The 17,815-nt window shown below is 42.9% G+C and overlaps 1 long non-coding RNA gene across 2 annotated transcripts; it reads left to right on the forward strand.

The window, feature by feature from the left end:
- Window positions 1-13,983: 13,983 nt before the first annotated feature.
- On the forward strand, window positions 13,984-17,565 carry LOC125523741. 2 transcript variants are annotated; one of them, XR_007290361.1, is made up of 4 exons: window positions 13,984-14,387; window positions 15,654-15,756; window positions 16,686-16,830; window positions 17,286-17,565. It is a non-coding gene; the product is annotated as an uncharacterized LOC125523741 (long non-coding RNA). The 2 variants fall into 2 exon arrangements; XR_007290360.1 differs by having other exon boundaries at window positions 16,686-16,775.
- The last annotated feature ends 250 nt before the right edge of the window (window positions 17,566-17,815 follow it).

Genomic DNA, 17,815 nt, shown 5'->3' on the forward strand with positions numbered 1-17,815 from the left:
ATAGGCCGCACATATTGCCGTAACATAGTTCCGTCGCAATAAATACTAACTTTGTTGCAATACAGGCCTCATATTGCAACAAACCGTATCGCCGTTGCAATATGGTAGCGGTATTTGCGACAAACAAATTTCGTTGCGTGAGGGCAGTCATTTTGTTGTAATAGAGACTAGGTATTTCAACAGATTAATTATTCGTGGCAATATTCAAAAATATATTGCAACATCTATGTGACGTTGCATTAGTTACAAATATTATTGCATGTTCTTTTACAGAAAAAACCCTTAGTTTTTAATAACGTGTATATCCCCTGTTTGCGAAAAAGGAGTCTTCCCAGAGAAGAAAATTTACAAAAAACCAAACGCACATGCGCCTGCCAGGAGTTAAAAAACCAAACACACATGCGCCTGCCGGGATTTGAAGTCGAGACTTCTTTCTTCCGCCACTACCTAAGCAACCAGTTAGACTACTTCACTGCATGTGGCCGTATTGCCCGTTTTGGACCTCTTATTCTTTATTCAGTTTGCTGAAGCCGGGTTTTTTTTATTCTTTCTGGTTTAGTTTAGTTTGGTTTTTATTTCCCTTTTCTTTTCTTTCATATTGTCGTTTATTTTCCAAAAAAGAACGAACATTTCTTAAACATAATGAATTTTTTTCATTTTCTGTGAACTTTTTTCCAAATTGATGAACTTTATTTCAAATTCAATGAACTTTTTTTGGAAATAAATGAACTTTTTTTCAAAAAAATAGATGAAATTTTGATCAAATTTGATGAACTTTTTTCTATTTCGATGAACATTTTTCAAAATCGGTGAACTTTTTTTCAAATCAAGAATTTTTTTTAAGTTTGTGAGCATATTTTAAAAAAACCGTGAACTTTTTTAAATCACTATTTGTTTTTATATTTTTGCGGTTTTTTCTCTTTTTTTGTTTTTTTGGAAAAGTAACAACCGTCGAGGGGGGACTGAGCGAGCAGTTAACTGCGCTCGAGGAAGGGCTCACCTTAGATGGGCCGGCCCAGCGCAGAAGCACAGAGTACGCCCGTTCCTCAAGTGGCCGCCGCTCCATTGCGCCGTTCGTTTAAAATAGCAAACGTATATGTTTGTATACTTTGGTCCGTTGCGTTTTTTTGTATCTGTTTTTTTTTGTATTATAATTTTGTATAAGTTTGTATTTCTTTTCGTCAAATTCACAAAAAAGTGCAGCTGACAGGATCTATCCGGTCTTTGTATTATAATTTTGTATAAGTTTGTATTTCTTTTCATCAAATTCACAAAAAAGTGCAGCTGACAGGATCGATCCGGTCGTAGTTGTATACTTTTGTATTTCTTTTTGTCAAACTCACAAAAAAGTGCAGCTGACAAGATCGATCCGATAATATCTCCATACAAAAGGAAAGAACACAAACCACTAGGCTATCCCATCGGTTGTGATATACGTGCTCTTTTACTTCTTTTATTTGTTCTGTCATTTTGTGGTTTTTTCTCCTGCTGTTTTTATTCTTTTTATTCTTTCTTTATCATTTTTCCTAAATGTGCAGATTCCTTTTAAATTCATGAATTTTTTTTAAAACCGATGAAGCTTTTTTTGAAATCCATCAACTTTTACTCAAATTCGTGAAGCTTTTTTCAGAATTGATGTTCTTTTCTAATTTGGGAACTTTTTAAAAAAACAATGAACCTTTTTCAAATTTGATGAACTTTTTTGAAATGAATGAACTTTTTAAAATTGATTAATTTTTTTTAAAATTTGAAGAACTGTTTTCAAATTTCATCATTTTTTAAAATTAAACTACAACAGTGGCATCAATTATACCAGTAGAAGTGGATATAGCAACTAAACCATGATATTCCAACAAGGACGTCGGCGGCAGGGCTCCTTCGCCCCCTCACGCATGGATCCGATGCCGGACGGATCTGACCGACAAGGGCGTTGTAATGCGGTGGGTCGCGACAGCGCGATCCGGCTTCCTAGCGGCTACGTTGGGAGATGGATGACACGGGTGTGGCCTCTGGTGGTGGGGTGTGCTGGGTCTTGGTAGCGGCGTCGATCTCACCGGATCTGTGGTCCCAAGCACCAGGTGGCGCGAGCTGCGGACGATGACGGGAGGGATCCCTAGAGACCTCCCAGTGCCCTGCCGTCTGCTCCTCCCCTCCCCTGTCGCTGCCAGAGGGCGTGACCGGGTGAAGCCTGGCCAGCGGCAGCGGCGCCAAGGCCCCTTCACCCCCTCGTGCGTGGATCCGATGCAAGACGGATCTGACGGGCGAGGGCACAAATATTTAAAATATATCCCAAGTTTCAATTTTGTTATGGCAACTAGGGAGTAAACAAAGATACACAATTCTAGATCCACAATGAAACAACACGTTGCTAACACAACAGATCTTAAAACGAAATTGGATTGGTTGTTAATTTACATAGTTGAATTTTTATGTTTTTCGTTGAAACAAAAATGACATGATTATGTTGGACCTATTCTAGCGCGGAGGAACCCTCCATGGACTACCCGGTAAGATGAAAGATATTGAAATCACCCCCATCTCAAGATCAAAATGTGAGATCGAGACTGACATAGATCGACCGTCTCACCAACCCAACACATTTGTACTTGTGTTCCAAGGCAAGAGTATTACCTAGTAGTTTTAATGTGAGGCCCACATGAGGTTTCTGTGAGTTGTAGTTCAAAACTAGCCAAGTTTTTGCTGATGATTCTCAAAATTGTAGTGCAAACCTGGTTGTACCTTCAATCGGGTTGTCCGACGACAACGCGCTAGCACCGGTCGCGACCCCTACTTTCGCGTGATGGCCACCCCAACCAGGCTGCAGCTCGTGCCGTCCTGACCCGAGTGGCAAGCCCCGGCCGGCGAGCCGCCCCTCTGACCTTGCACGCCGCTCCTGGTCGGCCATGGCTCCCGTCGTCCGCTTCCTCCATCCTCGGTGCTGACCAAGCAGTTCCGTTGTCCCTCTTCCCGACCTTCGCCCGCGAGCTCGAGCCTCTCCACCCGCCATGGATGCGAGCTTCCCACACGCCGCCTACCGCCGGACATAGGGAAGATGACGGACATGGGATGATTTCGTCGGGAATCTCCTCGATCTAGTTCGGAGGGAAGATGACGATCGTGAGACGATTTAGCAGCATATATATCTCATATTGCTTTGAAATATTTTTTTCCAATTTAATTAATTATTCTAAACATCCCTCCAAAAAGAATTACTTTCCCACCACATAATTTTGGTTTACTGTAGTTTGCGCCAATATTTTGTGTTCCCACCAAAAAAATAGAGTACTCCCTCCGTTTCTTTTTAGTCTGCATACAAGGTTTGGTCAAAGTCAAATTTTGTTAACTTTGACTAAGTTTATAGAAAAATATATCAAGATTCATAATATGAAATCAATATTTTTAGATGCATCATGAAATTAATTTTCATACCATATAGCTTTAGTATTGTAGATGCTAATATTTTTCTTATAAAATTGGTCAAACTGTACAAAGTTTGACTTTGACCAAATTTTATATACAGACTAAAAAGAAACGGAGGGAATATTTATCTCGCCGCTAAAGACCCTTCCTAATGACCCATGATTACTATTCTAAACCAAATCACACGGCGTCTTCACCAACGATTAGATCTGGAGCTCTCGTCCCGGGTTCAGATTGTTCTTTCTCTCGATCTACTCCCATCCTAGAACGTCCAGAAATCCTAGCGTCGTCCAGCGGGTGCGGCGGTTGCCCAGCGAGCAGCGCGGTGCCGTCGACAAGGAGTCGTCGTCCTCAATCTCGCCCTCCTCCCTCTCCTCCGGCCCGCCGATGCGGGCCGCGTCTCCGTGTCCTCGGCCATGCCCGCTCGCCGCCGCATGCCCCGTCGGCTGCCCGACACCCGCGCGACCCCGCCCGCTCGCCCGACCGCTCGGTCCTACTGCCCGCTGTCAGAGGCCGTCGCCCTCGCCCGCTGCCGGAGACCCCGGCCTACGGCTGCTGCCCCTCGTCCGCTGCGGGATACTCGCGAGCGCGCCGCCCGCTCGCCTCGTCCACTGTGTCACAGGGTGACATCCCTCGGCAGCGCCCCGCCCCCCGTGCTGCCCACAGCGAACCTCGGCCAGTGCGCCCTCCCTTGGCGGTGCCTAGATTTGGGTGAAGTCGAGCCAGCGGGCGTCGCCTGGCTCCCCTCCCCCGGGCGGCCATGGAGGAGCCATGCACTGCTAATGTAGTATCTCTTGTTTTTGATAATTTCGCATAATGCAGTTCATGACTACAATGTTTCTTACTCTGATTTTATTGTGAAGATGTCGGATGATGAAGACGATGGGTGATCGTGATGGTGACACCCAGAGCTAGAAGGCCACGAGGAGTTCAATATGAGATGTTAGTATTGACATATGCTCTACATAATTCTGCAATTGTATGTGTATGAGTACTAATCAAACCAAAAACTACCAATATTTATTTTAATTGTGAAGCAACAATGGTATGAAGAATATCTGCTATTGCGGGCGTGTTGTCTTTGTAGCAGCTCATTGAGAAGTTAGGCTTTAATAATGTGACTGATAAGCCAGTTGCACTTAAAATGATGAGAGATGTATGTGAATTTGTTCTTTAATCCTCCGAAAGGAAGCAAAGCTAGCACATAGTGGTGGTGATATCTTGACGAGTTACAGAGCGGCCTTGTGGAGGCAGCTTGGGAAGGTTAACAAGGGATTGCATTGGAATTATTTCTGATTAAGTATTAGCTCTGGATTACCACTGTTGTTGTTGTTAGTCCAGCTGTACTGGTGCCATAACTACACTATCTGGGTTGGCACTTCAGTTGAATTCTAGACTTATTCTTTTGGTCTGGTTCTCTCCTTATGATTGTCTTCTACTGTATGACTTGGTATATCATACTTCAAAATATGTTGGGCCTATTTTTTTGCAATACTCGCTGAGGAACATGTGCAGGTGTGGGACTTGATAAAGCTTGGAGATTATCTTAGTGAAAGGGATGATGTCGATCCCTCTAGGATAGGGATTGCTGGTGAATCACTCGAAGGTATTATAGATCATGATTGCATCATGATACTGAATTAATACATAGACTTCACTTTTAGAAAACTTATCCTTTTTATTTGGAGCTGAATACAGGAATGCATGCATTGTTTGCTGATTTTTGTGGATACACGGTACAGTGTTGTTGTTCCAATGATTGGTGTTCAGGTACACACAACAGTAATTTTATCGATATGGGTGCACATAGTTTTTTGATTTGTCCCATGTAAGTAAAGCAATGCTCTTTGTGGTGGCTACAGGGATTTTAATGGGCAATAGATAATGACATGTGGCAAGGTAGAGTTGATAGCATTAAGCCTTTATTTGAATGTTAGGTGCCATGCATCCTCTAAGATTGGGCACACACCATTGAAAAATATAGATCACAGCTGATATATATTGTATCAGTTCAGAACATTTACATGTAAGTATCTATGTCATTTTGTCTTTCCTGTAGAAGCAAGAATTGATTCAGGGAAGAGTGAAATAGATGCAGAGGTTGTGAAAAGGTGACTATCTGATTTATTTGACATTTATTTCTGATTGTTCCATTGTAAATGTTTCATGATCTTGTATTGACATATTTTTACCAGGTTTGGGACAAAATAGCACCTGCTATGGCTTCATAATTTGATGCTCCCTACTCAGTTCCTCCGATTGCACCACGTCCACTCCTCCTAAATGGTAAAACCTATCATATTTCTTATTGAGTGCTTCTGCTTCGTCCAATAGTTATTGCATGACCCAACATATTCAAAAGTCTCTCACTTTTATGAGTTCAATGAGCACTTGTCAGGGCTGGGCTTCCAGTCTTCAGTATATATTTTTGTCTTATGATTTTATGGTTGAGCCAGAACTGTTGTTAACCCTTCATTTAAAAATTAATGTTAATTGAGCATTTTTCTTGTTGCTGGAGCTTCATTCATCAATTACCATGCAGGTGCTGACAACCCTCGTTGCCCAGTCCTTGGTCTACAAGAACCTGCCTCAAAAGCTGTTGAGGCTTATGCAGAAGCTGGTTCTGCGAATAAGTTCAAGGTAACATTCAATCTGCTCCCTCCGATCCAAATTAATTGACGCTCCTCTAGTACAAATTTATCTTTTGACATGCAATATGTTTACTTTTCACCATGAGGTGTGGTTCTATGTTTGCCTAGACTTTTGTTGCATGAATCCAAAGCAATTGACAGTGGTTACCGCACCTATAATTGTTCTTTTCGTAACATAACTGTAACTATTTGTAATCAATAGTGGAAGATTTTAGTACATGTACTTGTGCCACAACTTAAATCAATAGTGGAAGATTTTAGTACATGTAGTTGTGCTTATGCTTTAGACATTTACACTTGCAAAATTGTTCTGATCCCGCAGTTAGATGCTTGCTGACATAGCATTACCCAGTTAGTCTGGTGACAGTTCTTTTTAACAATGGAGCTGGAATAATTGTATGGCGTATGTTATGTTGGACTCATTAAATAGAACTATATATTTTTTTGATTTCTTGATTGCAGGATTCAAATAACTAGCTTGACTGGACACTAGATCACAGATAATTTAGACTTGGCACTTAAATAGGATGGCTAAATTACATTTGAGTTTCATTTGACGGATATTTGCTATGAGAATTATGAATTTTATGAATCTACATATTATACGTATGGTTTTGAATATTGTAATTGAATGGCTGTATTTTTTTTAGGTTGCAATAGGCTATTGCCACAACCCACTTTTGGTTGCCACATGTTAGCACCATGAAGATTTAAATTGTCGCAATAGTTTCTCGCTACAAACATTTCACCCGTTGTGATACATATTTATCACCGCCAAAACTAGTATGTTGCAATTTCCTATTACGACGACTGGAATATTTGTTTCCATAACTTAATGCCACGAGTGTAGCGGTTCGTGGCAAAATGCCTAATGTCACAAAAATAAGGATTGTTGCCATAGTTTATTGCGCCAATTTAATATTTCCATGGAACAGTATGCACCACGAAACGAGCGTCGTTGGTATAGGTTGTTGCCACAAATGTTTATCGCCACGAGCTATCAGTCGTCATCACAAATGTTTATCGCCACGAGCTATCAGTCGTCATGATTCGTTACATGTTGCATTAAAGTTATCTCCACAAAGCAAATTGTGACATCTAGATGACTGTTGCCACGAGAAAACATGTGGCGATTTCCCACATGGTTGTTGCAATAGCACACTCTATTGCCACAATTGCTTTTTTGTGGCAATAACCTATTACCATGCGTCCAGTCGCAACAGCTGCCAACGAATGTTGTTTCGTGGCAATAGGTATTTATCGCCACAAATTGACATGTATTGCGACGAACAATTTTGTTGCAATAGACCCGAATCCTAGGTGCATTGCGGACTTGCGTCAAGCAAGCAAGCCAACAGCTACAAATCAGCTTGATCACATCCCAACGACCTTGAAGGGACCGAAAGGTGCGTGGCGTCCTGTTGGGATACTTTGCAATCATGCAGAGGAATTGATCCTTGATCCTTTTCCAATTCCCCTTCGCGGTTTGGTCGGTGCCGGTGCACACATCAAGAGACATCGACTCCCAAGCCTTGATCAAAACTTTATCTTCCAATGGAATTTAGTTCTTCGATCTTGAGCATTTTTCTTGTGCTTCATCGTACACCCCCTCGTCAACCTCCTCCACATCATCTTCTTCGACGTGACTATGCACGCCACCATCCATCTCATTGCAGTCGTACTCATAGATCGGTGATTGATCGATGCCAAAGGTGTTGTCGTCCAAGGTTTGCACGAAGCCTGCCATCTCATCATGCTTACCGGCACTACAATTGTGCTCTAGAAGTCATGTACAAGTGGAATGAACTCAAACGAAAGAAGTGCAGGCAATCAAAGAATCATACATTGTGTTCATTCTATCGAACACCTCGGGGCAACAGTAGCGTCATCACTGGGAATCATCACGCCAGCTCTTGCCGGAGCAATCGGGGAGGTGTTGGCGGGGTGCTGGACCACACACCCCCTATGTTTCACTGATGAGGTGCTGGACCATGAATTTCCAGAGGGATTCAAACCCGTAAACATAGAGGCGTACGGCGGAACGACAGACCCTGGGGTCTGGATTGAGGACTACATCCTCCATATCCACATGGCTCGAGGAGACGATCTCCACGCCATCAAGTACTTACCCCTCAAGCTCAGAGAGCCAGCTCGGCACTGGCTTAAAAGCCTCCCCGAAAACTCCATTGGAAGCTGGGAAGAGCTCGAAGACGCTTTTCGGGCAAATTTTCAAGGGACCTATGTCCGACCACCGGATGCAAACGATTTAAGTCATATAACTCAACAACCCGGAGAGTCAGCCCGAAAGCTTTGGAACAGGTTTCTCACTAAAAAGAACCAAATAGTCGACTGTCCGGACGCCGAAGCCTTAGCAGCTTTCAAGCACAGCGTTCGAGACGCATGGCTTGCAAGACACCTCGGCCAAGAAAAGCCGAGAACAATGGGAGCATTAACAAGCCTCATGACCCGCTTTTGCGCGGGCGAGGACAGCTGGTTAGCCCGATGCAGTTCCAGCGACCCAAGTACATCCGAAGTCAGGGACGGAAACGGGAAGCCACGATGCAGCAAAAACAAGCGCCAGAATAAAGAAGACAGCCCGAAGAGCACGGCGATAAACGCCGGATTCAGAAGCTCTCGGCCAGGTCAGCAAAAGTTGCCCTCCAAAGGCAACAGAGACGAACTGTCCAGCCTAAACAAGATTCTGGACAAAATATGTCAGATCCACAGCACCCCTGATAAACCTGCAAATCATACCCATAGAGAATGTTGGGTATTCAAGCAGTCCGGAAGCTCAACGCCGAACACAAGGGGCAGGATACACCAAGTGAAGATGAGGATCAGTCTCGCAAGCAAAGCACTGGGGAACAGAAGAAATTCCCACTAGAAGTCAAAACAGTAAACGTGTTACACGTGATAAAGGGGAGAAACAAAGCGGCACTCCTAGAGACACATGCCCCAGGGCCTATCACCGCGGAGTTCTACCACTGGTCGTCCCAACCGATCACCTTTGACCATTGGGATTACTTGGCAAGTATCCGGCATGCAGGATGGGCTGCCTTGGTGTTAGACCCGATAATTGACGGATACCACTTCACACGAGTCCTGATGGACGACGGCAGTAGTTTAAACCTGATATATCAGGACACAGTCCGCAAAATGGGGATAGACCCAACAAAAATTAGCCATAGCAATACTACCTTTAAAGGAGTAACGCCAGGCCCAGAAGCCCATTGCATGGGGTCCCTGCTACTAGAGGTTATATCCGGCTTTCTCGATAACTTCTGCAGCGAAAAGTTAACCTTCCACATCGCTCCGTTCCAAAGTGGCTATCAAGCACTACTCGGACGCGAAGCTTTCGCTCGCTTTAACGCAATACCGCATTACGCTTATCTCATGCTTAAGATGCCCGGTCCACGTGGCATCATTACAGTAAGTGGAAATATTGAGCGCTCCTTGCGCGCGGAAGACCGTGCGGCCGCCTTGGAAGCTGCACACTAGACGGCCTCACCAACTCGAGAATCTGACATGTCGTTACACTACAAAAAAATACACTTCCGTGATGATACATGTTTGTCACAGTAGGTCGCTTTTTTTGTCATGCATGTACATCCATGACAAATTTATGACAGAATCAAGATAGTCATACCTGTGCTGTCGTAGAAGTGTTCCATGACATTACCAAAATTATCATCACGGAAGTGTCCACTTCCATGACGATAAATCGCGCGTCACAGAAGTGCTTTCGTCAAGGGTGACCGACACGTGGCATCCACCGTAACGGAACGCCGTTAAGCTATCGGGTCGGGTTTTGGATCCGATAACCCGTTAACAGCCCCGACCAATGGGGATTTTCCACGTGTAAAATCATCATTGGCTAGAGGAAACACGTGTCGGCTCATCGTCGGGACAGATGTCATCCACTCACTGGACAGAAGGCGCCTATGATACGTCGACACGTGGCACGGCCCAACAAGTTTAAATGGGCTGGCCCAACTAAAGGCCCACAAGATTTTGCGGACCATAATGGGCCGGCCCAGCTAAAGGCCCACGAGATTTTGCGGACCATAATGGGCTGGCCCAGCTAAAGGCCCACAAGATTTCGCAGGCCATAATGGGCCGGCCTAGGTAAAGGCCCACAAGATTTTCGTGTGCCATAATAGGCCGTCCCAGGTAAAGGCCCACAAAATTCTTGCGGATCATAATGGACCGGCCCAGCTAAAGGCCCATGAGATGTCACCGACATTAATGGGCCGGCCCAGCTGTAGGCCCACAAGATTTTGAGGACCCTAGTAGGCCGGCCCGTTAACTGGCTGCCATGTTTTGGGCCAAATGCCGGCCCATATTTGATCTGGTCTATTAATGGCCTGCCACGCTGCGGGCCTAATAGTGGCCCATATGAGATCCGACACGTTAAAAGCCTACCACGTTCTGGGCCAAATTACGGCCCAGATCAGGTCCGGCCCTTTAAGAGGTTTTGGGCCAAATTATGGCCCATATCAGATTCGGCCCGTCAACTGGACACTATGCTTTTGGGCCCACTTGCTAAAGGCCCACTTAGTAATTCGGCCTGATATTAGTTTTGGCCTGTTAAGGGCCTGTTTAACATTTCGGCCCTATATTAATTTCAACCTGTTAAAAGCCCGTCGTATAGTTGGGCCTAACTACGGCCCAGTTTGCATCCGGCCTGCTCGCAGCCGATATCTGATTAGGCCAAACAAGGACCGAGACAATTTTTCGGCCTGTTAAAAGCCCATGATTTGATTCGCACAATCATGGGCCGGAGTTCATTTCGGGCTCCTGCCGGCCCGTGAGCTTATCGGCACATTTCAGGCCCAACCTACATCGTGATTGCAAGATGGCCCCATTATGTACCGTAATTTTACGGTTTGGCCGGTTTACTGCGAAGACAGGATATACATACAGTAAAATAACTGCAGCATCGTGAATAAGAAAAAACCTATACTATACAATAAAGAAATTACGACATATTACATCCACTGGGCATCAAAGTTCGCCACTATGATAATAAAGCACAAGCAGATAGCAGATTACATACACTGGGCATCAAAGATCGCCACCCGTGCAATTAAACACGCCAACAAAATAATATACAAAACCGACAACACTTCAATAGAGTTCAAGAAAGGTTAGCGCTGCTAGGGAGCTGCAGCGCAAGCAGCTGAGCAAGATGATGAGACTGCGCTTGTTCAACACTTATATCTTCCTCACTCTGAAAGATAAACAAGCAGACAGATGACAGGTTTTGCACATAAAAGTATCAGTGCTGACAATTCATCACATTTCTTACTGACGAATAAAGTGACACAGTTTAAATTTGCATTAACACAATATGGTATTGTTCAGGTCAAGACATGGCAGGAAATGACATTGTGAAGGAGTTGGCAGCTTCACGACACCACTGGATTACAGATCAAGAACTCATAAGTATCAATGGTTAGTGTGCTGTCAATTTATACCATTTCAGATTGGCAAATAAAGAGATGGTTTAAATAATAGTAGAATGATATGACATTGTTCATAGTTAAGACATTGCAGAATATGACATTGTGCTGTAGTGGGTAGGCTCACCACACCACTGGATTACGGATGAAGAACATAAGCATACATGCAGTGCAAAAGAAGATCACTTGCTCTGTATATATTAATTTACATGGTATGAAGAAGGAAGTTGGTTGTACAACTGAAAACTTAAATTGAGAAAGGACAAACTTTTGTTTATGAACTACATAATAAACTTTAAACAAGCAATTTGATGCAAACACCAAAAATAAACAGATGTTGCAGTCATGCCTAACCAAATATATACAACAAAGTTTGAAGGCTTGAGATGGACAAACTTACATTATTGGTGAAGACAGGCTCTATAAAGGCCTTGTCCATGCTGATGGGGGGGCAATTCAAGAAGTTTACCACAGAATCTTCTTCAAAAGCTTTGCCTTTATTCTACATTTTGTTAAGAGTAAATATAGATGTGATAATATACGAAAAAATGGAGAATATTTAAGTTAAGATGAAGAGTGATGCTACATAACCAAGTAGCTATAAATGTAAGTGCAGCGATACAGGCAAAAGGTACAGACAAGAGCAATGCACAGCTAAACTTCTTCAGTACCAACCTTATGGTAAGAGTAAATATAGATCTGATGTGTAGAAAATGGAGGGCAAAGGAAAATAAGCTGCAGAGTGATGGTACATGAACAACTACCTGTCATTATAAGTACACTGATATAGGACAGCATGTACTTACAAGAACAATGCAGAGCTAAAAAACATTGGCATTGGATATATTCTACACTAATGTAACCATTCATACAGATCAGATAATTTGGAGCGAACAATTGATAAGAAAGCTATCATGCATATTGATGTCACATAATGAACCAGTTATGTATGCAAGTACAGTGATACAGGACAACAGGTACTAACAAGAGCAAAGCAGCGGGCAGCATATTTGCGATATCCTGTCATTCTTGTCAAACCGTAATTCTTCTTCGAGCAGATTTCCTGCAAAAAAGATCCGTAAGGCACATGCGGAAAAGTAGAATTCAAATTGTCATGTGATTTCATAGACAGTACCTCATCCTGGGAACGAGACCAGTGCATAAAAAGGTTTTTCCATTCAATGTCTTCTAAATTTAGCACAGGAGACTTCACCGGAAATTCGTTTATAGACTTGCCATCAAAGTGTGATTTCCTCAGGTAACACCGATACTGCTGCAATGCTTCCTTGAAAAGCACAAGCAAGCTTTGCTCGTCATGAATATCAGATTGACCCTCGCCTAGTTACAACAATGTAATGTAAATCATTCATGTGTTCAATCAGCAGACAACAGGAAAATAATAACCATGAATAATAGCACTTACACGTAAGTTGGACAGGAAGATGTGAAAATGGTGTTTGTCTTAACAATAATCTTCCCATGATGGGAATATATGCACGTAGTCCCTAACAACATTAAAAGCATTGTCTTTTAAACTGGGAATAACTGGAATGGGGTTCCAATCTGCAGGAATTGGCCGTCTCTGCAGTTGGGATAGGTCTTCGGCCAGTGGACTTGCTGTACTTTTTGCTGGAGTGGGATTTTTCTATGATACAGCTAGTGCTATGGCAAATGAAATCGGTATACCTTTTGTTGGAGTGCAGGTCCTGTGTGGTGGGGCTAGTGGTGTGGCCAGTGAAGTATGGGTAAAGTCTGCTGGAGTCGGTCCTATGTTTTGTGTCACTGGTTGTACATCCAATATAAGTGGGGTGCTGTCTGATTTCTCCGGCACCACCACGTTTTTCAAGGACTTTGCTGGTGCTCCTTCAGGTTCGGCAATCACCCTCTTCCTTTTTGATGTCTGATGCACAAGAACAACATTTGAGTGGAAAAACATGGTATGATGACAGATGGAATATGTATTGATAATGGATGGGCATGGCATCTCGACATATATGATGAGTAAACTAAGCAGATGGCGGTGCAACAAAGTAGAAGAAATGCAAGACAACATATGCAAGATACCCGCAATCAATAAAACATTGCCAAATTAGAACAGGCACCTTGATGGGTGAATAGGACAGGCCATCTGCCTTTGACTCCTCGAGGTTAGAATAGTCATTAGGATCATATTCTGAACAAGAATCAATAGGTGGGGAGCGTATGAGTTTCATTGCATCCAGAATGGCACTCAATGCCTTGGTACCAACACTACAAGGATACCCCTTATAAAGCAACACACATTTTACAACATTTTGGCTATACGTTGTAAAATTCACAATAGATACACATATTAAAGGTTGCAGATATGCGTTGCAGATTTGCAGCTGTTGACCTTATCATCGGACATATGCAACAAATAAAAATGAAAATGAAAAAACAGAGAGAGGGGCGTGAGAGAAACAGAGCCCCCGATGCCCCTCATCGCCCCTCATCTCTCCCAAATCGCCGCCACCAACCACCGCGTCACCCTCCTCCTCCCACCTCGCCGCCGGCCCTCCCCTCCCCCCTCCCACATCACAACACCGGCGGCTACCGGATCCGCCATATCCCCCACCCACCCATCCCTCTCACATCCCATCTCCTCTCTTGACGTAGCTCCTCGTTGCGCCACCTCCGGCGGCTGATTCAGGCGACGTCCGGCGAATCCCGCCATCGCGAAGCACAGCCCAAGGTCCCCTTACAGAGCGGCGCACTCCCATGCGGCTTGATCCGGCACTCTCGACCACCAAAGCTCACCCATGACCTTCCCCTGATGGCTAGGATTTCGGGCGCCGGCTCCAGCGCCGGTGGCCATGTCGTCGTCCTCTCGCCGGTGAGTGAATCCCCTCCCCTGGCTTCGTCCTGTCTCTCTTTCCCTTTCTCTAACCTCTATTCTTATCTTCTCCTCTAGACGTCTAGGTATGCACCCCGATTCTATTGCAGCTACTCACTGTCAAAAATGGTTGGCCCTTGTGCAATTCATTGACGAACATTAATAGTTCTGCAGACTGACTTCCGATCTCCGTTGATTTACATTCATGCACTGATTGCTAATTCTATTAAATTAGTACAGTAATTATTAGATATCAATGGAGCATCAATTTTTTTTAAATCTTATACGCTGCTAACTCATCAGTCCTTCACAGATGAGTCGGTAATCCTTTTAAATTGTTTTGATGTAGAGAAACACTAGTTCATATATGTGGACCACATATTAAATAGTCTATTGCAAGAGTTATAATATTTAAGGCCGGATCCAGTCTTTATAGGTTTTTTGTTATAATATTGTCATACAATATTATAACTCTAGGTTATAATATTTAAAACTGAATAATCCGTGCCGCTGCCGCTTGCTGTGGATACAGTAGTTTATATAACTTGAGACAGACAGGCACAGTGGTAAACTAATGGAGACTTGCGAATAAGACCACTTAACAAAGAAGAAGGCAATGGAATCATTAAACAAGGGCGGCGATTTCCCTTGGACAGTTGGTCTCTGAATCTCATGCAGACCACCAAGACATCGGGTTGACCTGACAGCAGCCACCATTATCAGCATGCTCGCTGATGCCAATGGAAGCAGACGTGCCTCGTCTGATTCTTACACCAATAAACAACGAGAAAATAAGGTCCATTTGCTTCTTGCACAACGAATTAGAAATGAAAAAATGCACGTTGTATGACATGGAAGCGAGTACAGATTGGATCATTCGGCTCCAAGCTAAGCTAACTGCTACCCTGTTGGTGTTGCTTTTCTACCAGCTACCGGCACAGCACTAACTAACAGCAGGCCGTAGAGCACCAGCTAGCTATCTTGGCTGTCATGGGCACCACTGCTACTCTCGTAGGCCTGGCTAGCCCACAATCACAAAGGTCCTGCTCTTTCATACTACGTACGGAGTACCTGCCACTGCCAGTGCCACATCTGAATTTTTCTGCATATGTTTTGGGAGTACTCATCAGTATATAACAGGAGTTTGCTGTGACAGTGCAGAGCTGGTGCTGCAGCAGCCAGCGGCGCGAATCAACCTAGAGTTATAATATTGTATGGCAGTTTAGATGAGTAACTAATCAAAAAATTTTGTTGCAATTTCATCAGGTGGAGGTAGTAGCTTGCTAATGGTGGCTTTCACGTCCAGCTCAAATACTAGAGGATATGGACCTGTTGGGGGAAGCACGTACACCTTTGTTTTAGTGGGCAGGTGAATTAATAATGTGCATGGTTTCTTCTATGATGTTGCTTTGATGTTGTTGATATGATTCAGAACACTGCTAAATACTTCTCTCCATGCCGGTTAATGTACTGATTGTTGTATGCTCTTACTATTCACCATAAGATAGTAAACATCTTCTATTTTGAGATTTAGTACACATTTTTATTTGTCATTTGGTTATGTGATTGTCCCCTCATAGCATGCAGTTATTATATATACACTTGGGTCAAGTCATTGCAGAGGATTCATCTATACCAAGTACTCCCTCCGTAAACAAATATAAGAGCGTTTAGATCACACTAGTGATCTAAACGCTCTTGTATTTCTTTACGGAGGGAGTAGTAGTGATCTAAACGCTCTTATATTTATTTACAGTGTGAGTACTTATCTACTAATCTACTAGTGATCTAAACACTCTTATATTTCTTTACGGTGCGAGTACTTATCTACTAATCTAAAAAAAGGTACAAACTGAATCCCAATACCCCACTTAGATGCAACCTACACCTGAGCTTTACGCATGCTCATGTGCAAACACTGAGATACTAAAGCTTGCAGTAAGCACACGCACATATACACAGGCATCGGCTCACTGTTAATCATTATGTTTATCATCCGTTAAGTACAGGCTCATTGTTTGTTTGTGCGCACGTTTCCAAAGGAAGAAATACTCAATGCCATTCGGTGGTTTTCAATGTGCCATTATCTACATTCATAGTACGTCACTGTGTTTTACCTTCAACTAAGACTACCGTTGTGGTGATTATTTATTTATTCCTTTATTGCTTACATTAGCTCTAACCATTTTTCAGCCTCCTTTTCTGCTCTTATTCAACTATTTATGTACTCCTATCTCGCCAATGGCGTACCTATTGTTGTGTGTAATTTAATGTGAGGTGTCGCACTCATCCGTTCAGGCACTATCGAGATTGAGGCAATCATCATAGACGGCTGGAGTTGCGAGTAGATTTGTCCAAGATACGACAGTGTTCGTAGTCATGGTTCTGGTAACTGGCCACAATCTCCGTTATATCTTAACTGTTTCTGAAGATGGGAATGCAAGTAATGTTCTCCTTAGATGCTCTTGCCTTTTTGATTCATACATTGCGGAACTGACCATTGATTTCTCACCACTTTGATTCATAAATTGCTGAATTTCCCATTATGTCGATTGCACTGTTCCATATGAGTAGTGTCTATTGTGCTTTTAACCCGTCAACTAAGTAAGTACTATGTTATTAGTGGCTTGCTTTTAAGCCACAATCACATTTGTTTATTTTTCTTCGAGTCTGTTTATGTTTGTTTTGTGACCTGAAGTAGTATATTTAGTTGTAAGGGAATACTTTTAGGTTACAAATTTTCTTTGTAATAGTTGTCATCTAGCCGGACAACCAATGTTTCTGAAGTAATGACCCTTTGTAAGAAGTAATATTTCTTATTTGCTAGGCAACCCGTCACTATTTACATCATGTCAATGTATTGTGTATTAACAGTTCATTTTGTTATTTTATTTGTAGATTTAAAAGATATATGGACGCTTATATGGGTGCATGGCAAGTATACTGCAATGATGATGATGATGTTCTGGTTCACGATGATGACGATGATGGATGTTTTTAGGTTTAGTTATGATGGCTAAGTTGTAGGGATGCTATTCCTGTTGGATGATGTTCCTTGGTTAAGTTTTAGTGAAGTTGTAGGGATGTTGATGGATGCTTTCACATTTGGAAGTTATTCCTCCTGCAATATTAACAATTGTAATCCCACAGTTTTTTTTCAATATATGATTTCTTCCTCTCATGCGTATATTTTTTCTTCTGACTTGATATACATACTTATCACCATTATGTGGAGCATTATTTTAATTGCTGGCAATATATAAAATATTATTCACATTTTATATGTAAAACACGTAAAGCGTTGCAAATTATATGTTGCCAAGCAATGAGAATTGAGTTCCTATACATTAACCACCAACGTATATGGGTGTTGTAAAAGTTGGTTTTATGTGTTGTAGTCTTGCAACGGTTCCTTTTACCAACGGAAG

This window comes from Triticum urartu, chromosome 7 (assembly GCF_003073215.2).
Source record: "Triticum urartu cultivar G1812 chromosome 7, Tu2.1, whole genome shotgun sequence".
In the NCBI taxonomy this organism is placed as follows: Eukaryota; Viridiplantae; Streptophyta; class Magnoliopsida; order Poales; family Poaceae; genus Triticum; species Triticum urartu.